The 17,847-nt window shown below is 36.7% G+C and overlaps 1 protein-coding gene across 4 annotated transcripts in view; it reads right to left on the minus strand.

The window, feature by feature from the left end:
* Nucleotides 1–17,847, minus strand: part of ndst1b (N-deacetylase/N-sulfotransferase (heparan glucosaminyl) 1b) — a 255,734-nt gene that overhangs the window by 112,456 nt on the left and 125,431 nt on the right. For 3 of the 4 annotated variants that reach the window (XM_028813059.2, XM_051934207.1, XM_051934208.1), the window contains exon 3: nucleotides 8,138–8,206. The gene's annotated coding sequence lies outside the window, so the exon portion shown is untranslated. Of the gene's footprint in view, nucleotides 1–8,137; nucleotides 8,207–8,373; nucleotides 8,684–17,847 lie in introns of those variants that run through there. The other variant, XM_028813060.2, reaches the window with a different exon arrangement.

Below are 17,847 nucleotides of genomic sequence, written 5' to 3' on the forward strand. Positions count from 1 at the left end.
AAACAAAACACACAAGACAAAAAACCAACCCACCTAGAACCATGGCCATCTTACCAGCCTCATAGGCCCCCAGGAAAAGTAGAGCGCTGGGGTCCCTGTTTTGATAGCAAAACAGAAACATACATAGACATCAGAAACATCATGGGCCCCCATGCTCACTGTGCCCATACGTTAAGATAGGCCTACCAAGAACCACCATACTTATTCAGAATGGTTCTAATAAGAACACATTAATTTATCCCAAAGGGGAAATATAGCATTATACTGTATCATTCTACATTCAAGTTTTCAGGTATTCATACAAATTATACAAAACTTGTGTGAATATAAACAGTAAAATAGAGTATGAATAAACTAATGAACAAATGTCTGTTATCTGTATAAAATTAAACTGAATAAACACAACTGCTTAGGAACCCAAAGCAACTGTGATACAAGCTCTGTCCCTCCTATGACTCTTAGTTGGACTAAGTGGGTTTAAAGGAATATTCCACCCAAAAATTACATTTTTAATATATTACTTCCCAATATATATTATAGTGATGGCCAAGAAAACAAGTTCAATCTTATGTCTTCATACAGAAAGGAGATAAGTTTCTGATATAACAGGGGTCTAAGATGACCAATGCTGGATAACAGCAAAATATAACAAAAAGATAGTGGGGAGGTTGGGGGGAAATCACATTATTAATTTCAAAATATTTTGGATGCCAAGTTATTGTATACTTACAAGGTTTGCGTGGTGTACTGTTACTGGAAAAGTAATGAAAAACACAAAATTTAAAACAATACGGCATTTTGGGATTTACTGTACCAAAAGTAAACGTCAACTTTCCTCTCAACCCCCCATAAACCACCCCATCCAACATTCATTATTGCAGTTGTGGAAAATGTCTGTTTCATAGATGCATTCATGACACAATCAGAATTTCATGGGAGATATCCTCCTCCCCCTTACTACGAAATGATCTGAACTTCACTGGGTATCTCCTATTGCTTTGACGCGTTCAAAATGAAAGCGGTGCATAATGCAGTGCAACGTATCAGGGAGGTGATATTGGAATATTGGAGAAAGACATAAATTTTAGAATTTTCCTTTATTTGCTTTGGAACCGTACTGAGGTATGAGAGCAGGTCTTAATACAGAAGTCAAAATTTTAGTGTTGATTCCAACACTGCTTACAACAATTATTTATTTATTTTAACTAAAATAGTTAAATAAATTACTTCCAGAAAGCACTCTCATGATCAAAAATTTAATGTGCTTGTGGGCACCAGATATGAACTGAAGACTCGCTTCATTTATGGCCCAGTAACAGCTTATTCGATAGTTAACACTGCGCTTCACGAAACATCAAAAGAAATTTAAAAAGCATACACTGACCATGTAAGACTAAACATTTGATGTTAAGGAAAAGCCACTGAAAACATTATCAGAAAGAGAACATACCTCAAATCAGCTCAGGTGAGGTTGGGGAGCATGCACTAGTACAGCTTGTTGCCGCACCCACCACACAATGAAACAGCTTGTGATCATGGTTGGCAATCCCCCAGGCAGACACACGGTCCAGTCCCATCCTCCAGAAATGACCATCTATCTGCTGCAGGCAGGTGTTACATGGAAGTCCCCTTGGCCTGATCCAGCTGCTCAGGTCCTCAACAATGAGGATCCTGCGAGCCGGATCACCCTCACAATGCAGGTAATGTACCTCATTCAGGACTCCATGAGCAATCGCTCATTCAACACAAAGTCAAACCAGCGGTACCCAAGGATTCTCCAAACAGACACAGTACTGAAGGAGTCCATTCTTCGTTTCAAGTCATTGGACAGCATTCACATCTCACAACCACATAGCAAACTCTACAGACTCTAAAGACTTGGACCTCCATCCTTTTGCAAAGATATCGGGAGCACCACACACCCCTTTCCAGCGACCTCATGAAATGCTCTCCCAAACCATCTATAGTCTTCATAGGAAGAGTCACCAGACACACGAATGTCGCTGTCGAAGGTAAATAAACCTTTCGACAAGGTCAGCACCCTCTCCAGACAGACAGACATACTGCTGATGGCTGTACCAAAGAAGCATTAAAAGTCCAAACACTCGGACTCCACGCTCAGTCCCTCAAGAGTCCCGATCAGAGCTTCCATTGACTCCGCAAACATATCCACATCATTGGTAAATTCAAGATCAGTGAATCTCTCTTCACCAACAAATGCCCCACCCTGCCCAACACCTAGTCCATACAAGCACTGAACAGAGTAGTAGCAAGAACACAACTCTGATGAACCCCAGAATCAACTGTGAAAAAAAGCAGAGGTTCTGCCTCCACTCTGCACAGAACTCACAGTACAGTACCAGTGTACAGGCCAGCCATGATATCCAGCAACTTTGAGGGGACCCCGCAAAGACTCAGGACGTTTCCACAGGGAAGTCAAATGCATTATGAAAATTGACACAGGCTGCAAAGAAACTCTGCTGATATTCGTGTTTGCACTCCATGAAAACCCTCAGTGCCAGGATGCAGTCGATGGTAGACGTCTTAGGGGTAAAACCAGACTGTTCCAGTCACTGGTAGATGAGCAAGTGATCACAGATCCAATTGAGGATGACCCTAACAGGGACTTTCCCCAGCACCAAGAGCAGTGTTATCCCCCTGTAGTTGTCACAATTCAGGTGATCACCCTTTCCAGACAGGAATGACAAGTCCAGTTTTCCAGTCAGTTGAGATGATGCCCGTTTCTCAAATGGAAGCAAAGATTGCTTGCAATGCCAGGAGGACAGCCTTACCACCAGCCTGGAGATGTTCACCACAGATATCACAGATCCCTGCAGCCTTCCCTACCCATAGCTGGTTCACCACCTGTGCAATCTCAGTAAGTTTGGATGGTTCACAGCTAATTCAAGGATCGACCTCAAGAACCATGGACCCAGAAATATCCAACATCCTAGCTGGAGAATCAGCTTTAAACAGCTGCTCAAAGTAACCAGCCCAGCAGGTCACAACTGCAGTGTCATCCGTAAGGACCGTTCCATCAGTCGCCTCGACTGTGACTTTCCAAGGAATATATTCGGATATGCGTAATGCTTGGATTCCTCTGTAAGCAAGACGAGGGTATCTAGACTATAGACGGTGTGTCACTTGCTCACTGATTCCTCTAACAAATGTCTCCTTACCTGCCCTCAGAGCCCTCACAGATGTCCTTCTCAGTGCGCAGTACAGACCAGAGTTGCCATCAAGCCGTGCGCTGTGACTCATTTCGATGATGAAATGCCTCCTTCTAGGAACATTGGTAACATGCTTCATACTTGTTCATATCCAAGATACTTAAACAGGCAGAAGGTCAAATCACCTGTGCAGTTTCACAGTCTGCTGCTAAATAATTTCCATGGTACCTCAGTCAGTTGTAGGTCAGTGCTATGTATGTAAATTAAACAACGGGATGCACAACTACAATTCAAATGCTTGTTCACATCTGAGCACGCTGCATTTTCATTCAAGAGAGTGTTTTCTGAAGGTGGTTTATTTAACAATATTTTAGTAAACATTCTGGATGTTATGAGCACACAACTGGATGCCTTGATATATGGATTATGTGACACAAGTAATTTTTTTTTTCCCCATGGATGTTTTTAACATTATTTGCTTTTGTCCAGCGTTGGTCACCATAGATGTGAATTACATCAGAAACTTTGTTATCTTCGTTGTCCAAAGAAAAATTTTAATCCCATTCTTTCATGGACATCACTACTACATTGGGTAAGTAACAAGTTAAAAAATACATATATCATTTTTGGGTTGACTATTTTTTTGACAAAGTTACGCTCACCTAAGGTTCCCATGTTCTCGCACAATTCATGTGTTACTGACCCTTGTGTGAGTTTTCCGATTGCAATGTACTGTATTTCTTACAAAGATTTTGCTTCCAAGCATACTTAGTCTTATCTATTTCTGCCAAAATGATGATTTTCCACAAATTGTCTGTTTTAGTTATACCTAAATAAATTTGTAAGATTTTCTTATCCACTACATTCTGGCTGCTGTACCCTAGGCTCACCGATGATATCTCTGCCGTAGTTTAGAAAGACCCACATATACTCAGAGGTGAGCAGCGTCTCTCCTAATTGCCGACATTACACAATATGTGTACATAGCCTTGGTTATTAGGTCAAAATACATTTTCCTAACTATAAAAATTAGCTATTAAGAACTGTATTTCTGATTAAGTAAAAAAAGAACTAAAAAAATCCACATTTTAATGATGTATGTATTGCAAATCTGTTCAATTTTCCATCAAAAGCACTTTATACCAAGCACAGATCCACAGTGCTTACACAGGCATGTAAACCTTATATGGTAAAATTAAAATACATAACCATTCAACATTTAGACACAAACATAAACATTGCTTAAAACAAGTAAAATCTTTATTTAAAAAGAGAAAAAAATCCAAAATATGTCAGATCATAGATCACTGCAGAAATTAAAAATCGCCTCTTAAATTAGTGTTATATTTTAACTGGCAGATTAATGTGTCCTAGCACATTATATGCAGAGGACACTAAGAATTAAATGAATTGAAAACTTTTTCTTTAACCAAAATAAAATCCTGTCAAATTTACTAATAATTTAGTGAAAATATCAAAAAGACCAAACATAAGTAAATGTAAGAGATCACAAACTTGAGCAAATGGATTCCTGTGCTTAAAATTAACCAGTGGACATCAAAGAAACAGTAATATTCCAAAACTAAGTCTTAATCTAGACATTACAGAGCTTCTTTTTATGATCTGCACATAAGAACAGACAGAGATTTAGCAAAGTAAAGTCATCAACTGCATGACCTTATGTTACTATTAGATAAATATCTTTAAGCTCTCAAAAATGCAGCACCATCTGGCTATAAAGGATATACTCAATACAGGAACTGATAGCACATCAAAGTACTGTACTTTATAAAAAATGCAGGAGCATTAGTTGACCCCATTGAACCTTAAATGTCTAAAAAGATGGTTCTCTTTGTTCTTTAGAACATCAACAATGAACCCTCACACCCCTGAGGCCGAGAACTCCAACATCCTTGGAGAACAGATTCTTGCCTTCTTTGCAGCTGTGGGAATTCCTCTCACGTATCGGATGCTGTTACAGAACATACATACATGCTGAAATGTGAGCTACGGATTGTGGGTTTTGTTACAAAGATGGACATTGATAAATGAGGTTGATGGACTTTTAGCATCACACTCCACACCATTTATTGACTGCTGCCTTTTTTTATTATACTATTGATCACTGATAAGGAAATGCTAGGATAGGATGACCACAAAAGGAAAAAATAGGAGTCAATTGACAGTTTCAACAAATTTTACTCAACCTAATCCCTTGGTATACAGTTGCAAGTCTATATAAGCAATAATTTCTTTGTTCCAATGTTAATATAATAAAATACTAAACCATATTCCAACTGAAGAAATTTTTTGAAAAATTTATATTTTTACCTAATCTCTTCTACAGTTTAATTCATTCTTCTTTTTCTTTAAGTCACTTTGTTTAGTATTTTGGAAGCTAGAAACTACCTTGACAACATCTGTTGAAGGGTAGGAAAAAAAGGTTAAAAGAGTGTGGAGCCTTTTCAGTTTAAGCAAAAGAAGATTAAGAGGAGACATGACTGAAGTGTTTAAAATTATAAATGGAATTAGTGCAGTGGATTGAGGCCGTAACTTTAAAACGAGTTCATCAACAACATGTGGAAAGAGTTGGAAACTTGTTAATGGTGAATTTCACACTAACATTAGGAGGTTTTTCTTCACACAGAGAACCACAGATACATGGAATCTGTGTGGTTAGACAGTATGACTTTAGGGGCTTTTATAACTCAACTAGATGTTTTTTGGAAGAATTAAGCAAATAGGACTGGTGAGCTTTGTTGAGCTGAAAGGCATGTTCCCTTCTACATTGTCCTAATGTTCTAATATCAGGATGCCAGACAACTGTTGAGCTTCCTCACATACAAACACCCTAAACTCATTGTAATTGGACTAAATAATAAAGTCCAATTTCTCCATTAATGAGCATCATTTGAAACTACACTATACGGAAGGATTCCATCAAATTTACAAATATATTAAGTAAATGCTACTACAGAAGGAAAGGAAACACCATAATGAAGGCTTCCATTTTAAGCCTTTTCTTTAACAAATTCCACAAACTATATAAATGAAAAACTGGTCTTAATTATCTACACATGGACTGCACTGCAAGGCAAGGCACATAGCATCTTATAAAACGTACAAGTTTTAAATCATATCAACATTCTACCCAACAGTACCTTAGTAACTGCCGTATGAAAGCTAGAGGCACTTGTCTATCAAAACAGTACTGAAAACAGACAATCAAATGAATACAAATAAAAACTTGACACCTGCCCAAGTTGAAAAGCACACAGCTTTTTGAAACAGGTGAGATCTGTACTGACAAGATGTAGACAGTAGACACTCCGGAACAAATAACTGTAACTGATGGAACAGGATCAAGTAGGCAGTTACAATGCCTTCAGCTTTTAAATATAATCTGAAGATTCATTATGTTAGCAGAATAAACCAATGCAGCATTGTTTTTATATATGTGTTATATAGGCATACATGTACAGACATACACATATAGCGGATAGTGCAGTGGATAGCATTATTGCCTTAAATGCTTAGATCTTAGTTCACATCTTAGATGGTGTAACTCGCATATGGAAGTTGGGTGTTTTCTGTACATTTTCATAAGCTTCCTCTACAAGTCTAAAAACATGGAGACTGGTTCAGCACAACAGAATGTGGGTAAGTAATGTGATGTTGTCCTGCAACAAACAGCCATCTTTCACAGGTTATGGGCTTGCACCACTTCTGACAAGAAAGGATCAAGCTCCCTGAAACCTAGGAAAAAAGTGGGTTCATAAAATGGCTGGAATGCACATTAAATTGTTGGTTCTTTTTCTGAAACCTTCCTAGTAGAAAAAATGTATCTCTAAGCAGCAACAGTGATGCAATTTGTTTGTTTTTTTTTGACTGATGGTCTTTTTGGTAGAGTTAGGGAAATACATAACATTTTAACAGATTTTTTTGAGAGAAATATACCCAGGTTGGAATTTACACCTTGGATAATTGTCATAATGTTCTACGCTGTTGTGTACTGGGCTAGCAACGTCACTTCAAGAGAGGCCCCCAGAGCCGAAAAGCTGATTAAGAAGGCCAGCTCATTTTTGGGATACACTCTCAACCTGCTGGAGACACTTAGGGAAGACAGAATGAAGACAACACTAATGGTCATTATAAATTATGCAGCACACCATCTCTATGACATATTAGCATTAAGAATTTTCATCCTAGAAGGTATTCTGTAGACATGTGTTAACAAATGTCACTGGGGCTACATTATACCTACAGCACTATATCACAGTGAATGTTTTCTCATCATTAGCCAAGTCAGAAGTTTTCTTCTTTTTTTAAATTCTTTTTATGTATTTTTTTTGGGGGGAAGGTTGTTGTCTTATTGTTGTAATATTACTTGAGCTACTGTAAAAAGCTAAAGTCCCCTCTTAAGACAAATAATGTAATGCCTACCAACCTACCTACCTACCTATCCAGCTATCTAACTAGCCATCATTCAGGATTCCCGAATCACTAAAACTTCAAAAATAGGCAACACTTTAGTTTAGGTACTGCAAAAATGCATATATTACTATTTTACTAAAATGTAACAAGACCTTAAATACTTCTTTAGGTATTCAGAACACTTACAATGCATAAGTGTTTATTCACCTCTGTAATATGGTCTACTAAGAAAACTTCACTTTGGAGTGGTCTAAGGTGATTTAATTGAGACACATTTTTCTTGATAATATATAATCAGTATAAGACATGTGAATCCTTCATATTAACAAGTAATTTACCATCATATCAATATGCCACAAAGCCCAGAGATGAATATCTCCATTTGTTTAGAAAGTGTTATGAAGACCAAGGGAAGCCTTTAGTAAGGTCTTGTTATACAAGACTAAAACAGCAATAGATGCACTTTTGCACAACCTATACTAAAGTGTCACTGAAAAAAAGTGTATAGTGAAGTACTTAAATTTAAACCTTACCTTAAGTGCACTCTGCTAAAATTTCCAGAAGCTGTAGTTGATAACAGCTGGCCCAACATAAGAGAAAACCTAGAAAAATATGAAAATAACTGTTAAACTAAAGTTTCAGGACTTTCCTATAAACTACCTAGTTACAGTTACTTGATGATAGCAGTTTTATTTTTTTTTGTCACAAGCAAGTAAATCATCACAGTTCACTTGGAGAAGGACAATCTTTTTAAGTGTAATGACATTACCTTGCCTTCTTATTAGTGAATACAGAGGCACAGACTTTACTGCAATGTACTGGACTGCTGAAAGCAAACATGAATCTCAAAAGCATTTGAGCGAAATGATAAATCCCAGCACTAATCCAGTCACACCTGATGAGCAATTTATTTTCCAATTAAAAACCTTAAAAAATACAAGATTGCTACTGCAGTGGATAGCTTTGGACTCCTCTTGTGATTTACGTTTAACTGCTTCTTCCAGATCCTTTGATTTTCTTTTAAGGAACCCTGCTGTTCAGATTGATGAGCGGTCTTCAACTGTCGCTATTAAAAGGAGAAATAAAAATGAGCAAGCAGCACAGACCAGCCTCATTACAGCTCTTGGGCCTCTCTAACCTTCGGACTCTCAGTATCAACTTTTTTTTCGTGACCTTTGTACTCTCATCCTATTTTGTTTCCTTATTAAATAAACACTTCAGCTCTTCAGTTTGTCTTTATTTCATAGGGATACATGGTACCTAAAAGATAATCGTTCCACCTGTGAATACTTTGTCAACCATTTCACTTTACACAGTTTTACCTTGGTCAAATACAAGTGTGTATATAAAAATAAGAACACTTTTTGGTAACTAAAAAAAAAAAAGAATAAAAAGAAATGTTATACGTTGATTAGTACATATTGCTTGATACCTAGGCATAAAATTTATTCTCAGTCAGCCTTGCCTGATGGCAATTTATTCACAGCAATTGCAATCCTATCTCCATTAAGGTGAAACTTCAGTTTTTAGTGTCAAGAGTCACTATTATCGAATACAAGCATGGTTCAACAAAAAACAAAAATATTGGAGAGGGGTGGAGAAAAAATTAAACCATAAAACTAATTAAACACAAAAAAAAACATTAAAGTACCAATACTGCACCTTTATAGAATTTATGAAGCATAGATGACTTGCAAGTCTAAACAATGTTAAACACACATGGAAAATGTGAAAACTGCCACTTTATTATTTACATTTATATGTTATTATCAAACAAAGAAGGCAGACACATCTTTGTAACGCAGAAACACTATCACTTTTATGATTCGCACTAAAAGCTGTCTTGGCAAACTAAAATGTCTAATGGGTTACACAAGCTCAGATTTCAAATCAAGTTCCCAAAGGCTATCCAAAAGTGAGGTGAGTTGATAGCAGTGGCAATAAATCATTTTTTATTTCATACCACACCTTTCATAAAGCACAACATTACAAAGCACCTTACAAACAAACCAGGTAAATAGTTTAAAGTAACAAGATACAAAATTGTTCAAATTTGGGCAAATTACAAAGAAGTAAACCAAGAGAGCAAACAAGAACTTATAGCACAAGAGAGTAGGCTGACAGTATATGTTGACAACATGGCAGTGAAAGGTTTAAAACAGCCAGAAAACAAGATTCAAAAAAGAGAAAACTATGAGAGAAAACTTGAGCTTTTTAAAAGAGATTAAGCTTTCAGTTTTCAGGTTACTATGAGTAAAGTCCTCAGCAAATAATCTAGCATTATATAATAACACGTTATTCGTAAGCACCTTTCATGACCCTGGAGGATATCATACATAAATATTTTTAAACAAAAATAGAAAAATAAAATAAAACAAACAAGATGGTTAAAAATTTAAAAAAAAAAAAGATAAATAAGATGATACGGATTGTAAAATACATTCAGCATATAAAAGCTTGCTTAAAAAGATATGGCTTTAAAAGCAGCAACTGAAGAAGACTGTCTTAAACAGGTATGGCAGTTTTTATAATCTGGTACCTGCAGAACTAACAGCTCAATCACCCAGTGATCGGCATTTTAGCATGCGGGACAACAAGATAACAAATAAGGCGTTTAGTACTGTAACATGTTTGAAATATAGATAGGACTATTACTATTGCTAGAGCTGTAGCTCTTAATACAACAGTGTTACAAGAGATCCAATATTTAACAGGCAGCCAGTGAAAGGAAATCAGTAAAGTGGTTATACAGTATATTTCCAAGTTTTAGCATGTGCAGTTGTTGTAATCTACCAGCATGATAAATGAGAAAAGGTCTGATTTGTGAGATTTTCTTCAGCTGAAAGAAAGCATATCTGGTAACATTTTAAACATGAGGCTCAAGTGACAGACTGGAATCTAAAACAACCCCAAATTCCTGAATTACAAGAATGGTGCAACCATTAACATTAACGCTAACGTTGCCAGTAGAATTATGAAGAGTCTAAATCTTTTATCAGTGGCACCTCTGCAAGGGAACCACCTCTTTCAACCTTCGCAAGCATATCCAGTTTTTAATACCTGGAAAAGTTTTGGGATTAAAATGCTCAGAGATCTTTATATAGACAACATATTTACATCTTTTGAACAATTACGTTCAAAATTTAACCTCCCAGCTACACATTTCTTTTACTATCTTCAAATTAGAAATTTTGTTAAACAGAAATTGCCCGATTTCCCCCACCTTGCACCCTCCACAATGCTGGAAAAAATACTGCTCAATTCCGAGGAATCAAACACTATTTCCGTAATATATAAAATCTTATTAGAGTCCCTACCTTTCAAAGATCCAAGAGGACATTGGGAAGAAGATCTCTTAATCAATATATCAGAAAAGGAGTGGAAGGTAGCAAAGCAGAGAATTCACTCGAGTTCTATATGCGCAAAGCATAGAATTATTCAACTAAAAATTATATATCGAGCTCATCTGTCTCGCTTAAAACTGTCCAAAATGTTTCCAGGCCAGGATCCGACCTGCGAGCGCTGCAACCAAGCTCCTGCCTCACTGGGTCACATGTTCTGGGCCTGCATCAAACTAACATCATTTTGGACAAAAATTTTTAAGTGCCTCTCAGACAGCCTCAGTATCACAATCCCTCCTAACCCACTAACAGCTGTGTTTGGTGTCCTTCCAGATGGACTTGAATTGGAGAAGGACAAGCAAATGGTGATTGCATTCACTACACTCTTGGCACGCAGACTTATTTTGTTAAATTGGAAGAATCCTAATTCTCCTCTTATAAGTCAGTGGGAAACCGATGTTTTATATTATTTGAAATTGGAAAAAATCAAATTTTCAGTTAGAGGATCTGTACAAAATTTTTTCAAAACTTGGCAGGATTTAATCAATATTATTTTAGAATAAGAGAATTAACTATTATTGCATTTAACTCCCTTCTCCATCTCTTATTTATATAGATATTTACTTCTCCCCTTCTTTTGTCTAATGTTACCTTATTAAAAAGCTTAAAGAAATTTTCCTTTAGCTAAGCTCTCCTTCTCAGGGGTGGGGTTTGATTTGTTTTCAAATTTGTTGGGTTATAAATTGATCTGTTTGTATGGAATGATTACAATGAAAATTAATAAAATAAAAATATTAAAAAAAAAAAAGAATTATGAAGAGTCTTAGTAGCTATCAGTAACTCCTCTACCTTATCTTCATTAGGTTTTAATAGTTATGAAAAACAAAATAAAAACACTAGAGAAGTGTAACAAAAATTAAACCATTAAATATTATATTCACTGAAGTTCGCAATATTGCATGAGGCTTTACAGGGTAATCAAGAATACAATACAATACAATACAAACTTATGACAATGTAACGTACAATTCAAGTCCAAGAAAAATCAAACGAAAATGCTTGCGGATATTTTGCAATCAAGTTAAAATATGGTAAAATGACCTGAATGTAAGGCAGATTAGAATGGAAGTAAGAGTTAATAGTCAGTTTAAGAACACTAAGCCCAAGAGTGTCAAACAGTGTAGATTTTACAAACATGGCTCCAAGAAACCAAAATACAACTTCTACTTTTTCCAGCTAGAAACAGCAATTACACTACACCATAGTAAAAAACATTAACAGTCCATTAAGAGATAAGAGGAAAAAAGGTGTCTTCTAGCTAACTCCAGGAGGTGGTGAGAGAAAAGGCCACTGTCCTAGTCAGTTCAAGTATAGTCATATCTGCAGTGCAGTCAAAACGAGTAATGCCAGAGCCCTCTGTGGTCTGGCAAGTAAGTCCCCTGACACAGAAAGACGGACACTCATACTAATTCAAAAACATGTAACTGACACTTGCCCTTTAAATTCATTACCACAGAATGGCTAAAACAAAATTGTTAATTTTGATATGAACTACAATTTCATACTATGCCAAGGACAAAACAAAAGGATTGTAAAACAAATAGTTAAAAAGACAACAAAACCAAAAACAAAGCCAAACACAACTTTTATGAAGAAAAAAATACAGTCCTGTTTCTCATTCAAAAAGATCTGTTATAACCTAACAAAATTAGGAAAAGAAGCAATTATGGCAAACTTTTAAAAAATGTTATGACATTAGCTACAAAACTGCAGGGGGATGCTCTCATAATGGGAGGATGGGTCTGAATTTAAAATGCACTCATGGTTGCATTTGGTATGTAGTGCCTTTTATAATTTCACTGATTGTATTGACCAGGACAATATGACAAACAGCCCTTAATTATTTTTTGAAGCTAAAACATTCCTCTATTTATTACAGGGTTGCAGACTGCCAGAGTCTCATTCTAAAGCACTGTATTAAACCATAACCCTAACACTGTCCACTATCTGCACCCAGATATGGCCCACATGAGGACAGCACACAAGGCCAAGGGAGAATCCCCAGGAGGTTAGAGGCAAGGAAGATATTTCCCAGAACCTAACCCTAACTCAGAGCCTACAGAGCCAGGGGAGCCTAGACGACAAGAATCAAGCATCACGTTCCCAGAGCCCACAAAGCCACAGCAGAGGCTGGAGAAAGACAGCAAACAAGCTGATGACTCTAAGAAAGCTATCCACCATCTGCAACCAGATATGGCCCTTGCAACATTTGCTGGGATAAGGGGTGATGGCTCCAAGTTCGGATGGACAGTGCATTCTGCCTTCCCAACCACTCTCCTGTGCATTCTGGAGAAAAGTTTGGGAATGGTGTTTTCACAAAAACCTAACCGTATCAAACGTTGAACAGAATGCCAAGACAAATTCTGGCACTTACAGTTACTCATTCAAGCCAGGCCATCATCTTCCATCCATCCAGCCAGGCCATTTTATTGATCATTTATGCCCTAGAAATTTAACAATAAACAAAACACTGGGCAAAAACAAAATGGATGTGGTGAACATGTCTAAATTATTCACAGACAGTGTCCAGGGCTGATAGTCAATCTTACTGGGAGGAGGTTTAATAGTGATACGTAAATGTAAGTTTTCTAGGCATTAAACTTTATGCAGTTTAGGAAAATAATGGGTCATGGACTATCCCGTCAGAATCCAAAACAAGGTAGGACAACAGCAGGACACTATCATGAACATGCCTACACTCCTTTATACCGAGCCCAGTTAACTACCACTCATAACTTTGGGACACCAAATGAAACTGGGAAAGTCAGATAAACCCCATGTAGACATGGGTGGAAAATGCAAAGTCCACATTGACAGCAACTGGGCTGGCATCCGTATGTTATACCTAATCAGATACTATAAATATAATTAATGCTAATTTGAAATTGAGCATATGAGACATTCACACAAAAAATAACTAAATGCACACCTACATAAATGAATGCCATATGACCTGAAGAGAAGATCTGGTTATGTACGAAGTAAGGGATAAACCTACCATGAGAAAAAAAAAAAACATTAATAAAGCATTAAGTGTGAGAGCTTTAATAACTTTTCTTTACATTTACTTCTAGTTTAATTACTTGTGTTGCATGAAACCTACAAGACTCATAAAAACAAGCAGTCTACAAAGGGGTGGATGTTTAATTTAATCCAGCTGGATGATGCCATTACTCTGGTATAGCAAGTTCACATTCAAGGTCTGGAATATGCTACTGAGCCTCGACTCCCAAAAAACATTGTTTTTCCATGGAAACCCATAACAAAAAACGCTGCCTTATTATTATAGTTGTCAATGGAAACATCTGCAAAGAGATTATAGTTTGCTATATGAATAACAATAACTGTCACTGTCCTTTCACACTTTTCCATAGTCAATGGTCTTAGTTGTGTTTTGCAATTAAAACTGGTGTCCCCTGACAACAATGTAGCAGTAAGCGTTGGGGACAGGAGAAAGACAGCACTTTGTTAAAATACCTCAACTTGAAACATAGAAGAGAGACTAAGGATCAAATCTATTCTAATCTCCTGGCAGATCGGTCAAGCATTCACAAACAGAGTCGGCATGGTCGAATGACTTAACTCTTTGCTTTTTGTGCCACTTAGATCAAGATGTCTGCATAATGATAAACACTGTAATCACACAAGAAAAAAAATACTACATACATATTCTGTTTGATTGTCAATACATTCTGAACCGTGGCAGCTCATAATAAGGTATAAAAGAATGATCACACAAAAAAAAAAAACAATACATACATTAAAGGGTTTTAGTTTTACATATAAAGTGAAGATAAGGGTTTTTTTGTTTTGTTACTCTAGACACAAAGCTAAAACAGACTTTGCCAATGATGGAGATCAACCAGACAATTCTCATCACCATCAGAGTGTGGTGCTATCTAAATGCACAAATCCATCAACTCTTTCTTCTAACCAGTCATTACTAATACCATTACTGGTAAATGAGCAGTGAGCTTGTACAGCTTCAACATTCATGGTTATGTGTGCTTTGTTTCCTCTATGGCAATACCATTTTGTTAAGCCAAGCCAAGTTAAGTCTGACACATGAAATAACCATCAGAATGGTGATTCAGTTTCCATCACAGGCATACAGATGACCCTGATAGAGCCGCTTTACCTACCAGAGGAAACAATTTGTGAATTTCCCCTTGGGATTAATAAAGTATCTATCTATCTATCTATCTATCTATCTAAACAAATGCACTGTGATTTTCAGGTTGCTTTATATAAAACTTTCAATAAAAAAATTAACATGAAAATGTCAATGCCCAACAAGAATATTAACTCTCCATTTTTAAATTATAATCTTAGATTGGCTGATAAAATAAAAAAGAGTGCATTTTTCTTCCATTTATCATGTCCCACATAACACTAAAATTTAACTGTAGCCGGCCAGAAATCCACAGCAGCTTTCATGAACATCCATTGTATCTGACAAATAAAATACGTTAAGGTTGAAAGATTACATGACATGGCATATTATTTGAATACATAATAAACAAAATCAAACACCCAAAACGATCTAACACTGGACTGGGCACTAGTCGTTCACATTGCTGAATCACACCTACACTTTCGTTTCACTTGCAAAGCAAAAAAAATCGATAGCCAAAAAGGAAATAAAAAATTTTATATCAACATACCCTTAACAGTGGCAGACATAATTGAGAACAGGATTGGATAAACCTATCACCAATCACCACAATTGTCAAAAGGGCCCTGAAAGATTATCAAATGTGTTGACTCCAACAATAAAATGCAACAAAACCTTTTACTAATGATGTATTCTGGTTACAACTAGACATTTTCTGTGCCACCTTCTCATGACTCATTGACACAACGCTGGCAGTCAGTACTCCCCTTCACTTCCTTTCTCAACATGCAACATCATCTCCACCTTGAGTTTCATTATAGACCAAACATTGGAGGGGTGTTGTCTATAATTTGACATTTGTCCAAGCGTGCATTTGTATCTGTTTCATATATGTGCTTTCAAATTTTTTCCCTTTTCAGTCACTCTTTTTTAATTGTTAAAAATGTTTAATTTCCTCCTCCTCCTAGACATGGATAAGTATGGTTTTTTTTTTTAAACTTGGCAATTTAAAATTATCGTCTATGTTGGGATCACCGTGGGTGTGTGAATCAATAGTCGTTACAATGGGGTTCATCAAGTCAAACTACAGACCTCAAACAGCTGATGTCAATTTACAAACAGAGCTGCAACGTGCATTCATTTCAGATATTCAGTCAATATTTCTGCAGCTTGTTAGGCAAAAGAATTGTCAAATTTTGCATTAAACCTTCTCATTTTTTCAGTCTGAACACTGCATCTAAGACAGCTGTAGATGAGCCATTAAAATGTACGTGTTTTGAATAAGTTTACTCAGACTGTGGTTTCTTTATTTCAGGTTTATTGACTTAATTTCTCAATTGCTGCATCGTACAGAAAAATGAATCTGTGGAAATATTGTAAAATAAGTTGTTCACCTACAGTATGATCTAGACTAGGGGTGTCGAACTCCAGGCCTGGAGGGCCGCAGTGGCTACAGGATTTCATTCTAACCCTTTTCCTAATCAGTGAGTAGTTTTCACTGCTAATTAATTCCTTTTCCCCTCATTTCAATAGCCCTGTTTTTAAGGAGTCAGTCCTCTGAATTGATTTGTTTCTTCATTAAATGGCAGCCAAACAGAAATGAGATGTGAAACGAGCCAACAGATGACCAGCTAAACTGGGATTTCAAACTCCAACCAATTTCACTCCAAACAGTCTCTTAATGAGAAGTTGATTCTTGATGTTAATTAAGCCCGTTATTTAATTCAATGGCTTGTTGCTGCTCTCATTCTGCCACAGCAGATATTTCCAAATTTGTTGATTTTTCTGTTTTTTCTATGAACACCATCAAAATGTTTTGGTGACCTCAGAGACCAACCTTACTGAGACCTTCACCTTTCTTTATTTTCAGATACTGTGTGATGGGCACAGGTGAGCTGGTCATATGGTGGCTTGTTTGTCTCATTATTGTTTGGCTACTAATTAAGGAAAAAGAGACAACCAAGGGGCCTGAGACAAGTTAATTAAAACAAAAGCAAAAGAAGTTAATTAGCAGTAAAAACGGCTCACTAATGAAGAAGATGGTTAAAATTAAAACCTGCAGCCACTGCGGCCCTCGAGGACCGGAGTTCGACACCTGTGATCTAGACCTTCACTGTATACAAGCTTCTGTAGACCTTGCAGAAATTAAAGTTTCATTGCATAAACACCAATTACATCACAAAGACCAAATGCTATTAAAGAGAATATAATTTTGACTCAAAGAGAATTGATTTATAGTTCAAATAAACATAAAACAGAACAACACTGGAGGGGAAATGAATTCTAAAACCACTGAATAAATTTGTTTAACTGTATGCTGAAAAATAAAGCAAGTAATCCTACATTTGGTGGCAGGACTGGCACTCCAGCCACTGTAAAAAGCCTCGCACTGTTTCAGTGTAGTGCTGAGGTGTCACCCACTGCACTTGGGTCCCAAACCAGATGGTTTTTCGTGTGGTTGTTGTGGCAACGCACTATCAGCACATGCTCCCAATCTCTATCTCTCTCACTACAGTATTTGCTATTACAAGGACCTGTACAGCACTCTGCATTTTGTGCAAAGTCAACTCTACAAAAATCATTTTATTATTCCGCAGTCATAAATCAGCAGGCAGGGAAACAGTGCAGAGGTATTTAGTCCCAGATAATTTTCTAAACTAAAACAATAGTTAAAGAAGTTATTCAAAGTAAGATAATTATTTGCATGAATTACATTTTTCAAAGAAGA

The sequence above is a fragment of the Erpetoichthys calabaricus genome, chromosome 11, assembly GCF_900747795.2.
Source record: "Erpetoichthys calabaricus chromosome 11, fErpCal1.3, whole genome shotgun sequence".
Taxonomy (NCBI): Eukaryota; Metazoa; Chordata; class Cladistia; order Polypteriformes; family Polypteridae; genus Erpetoichthys; species Erpetoichthys calabaricus.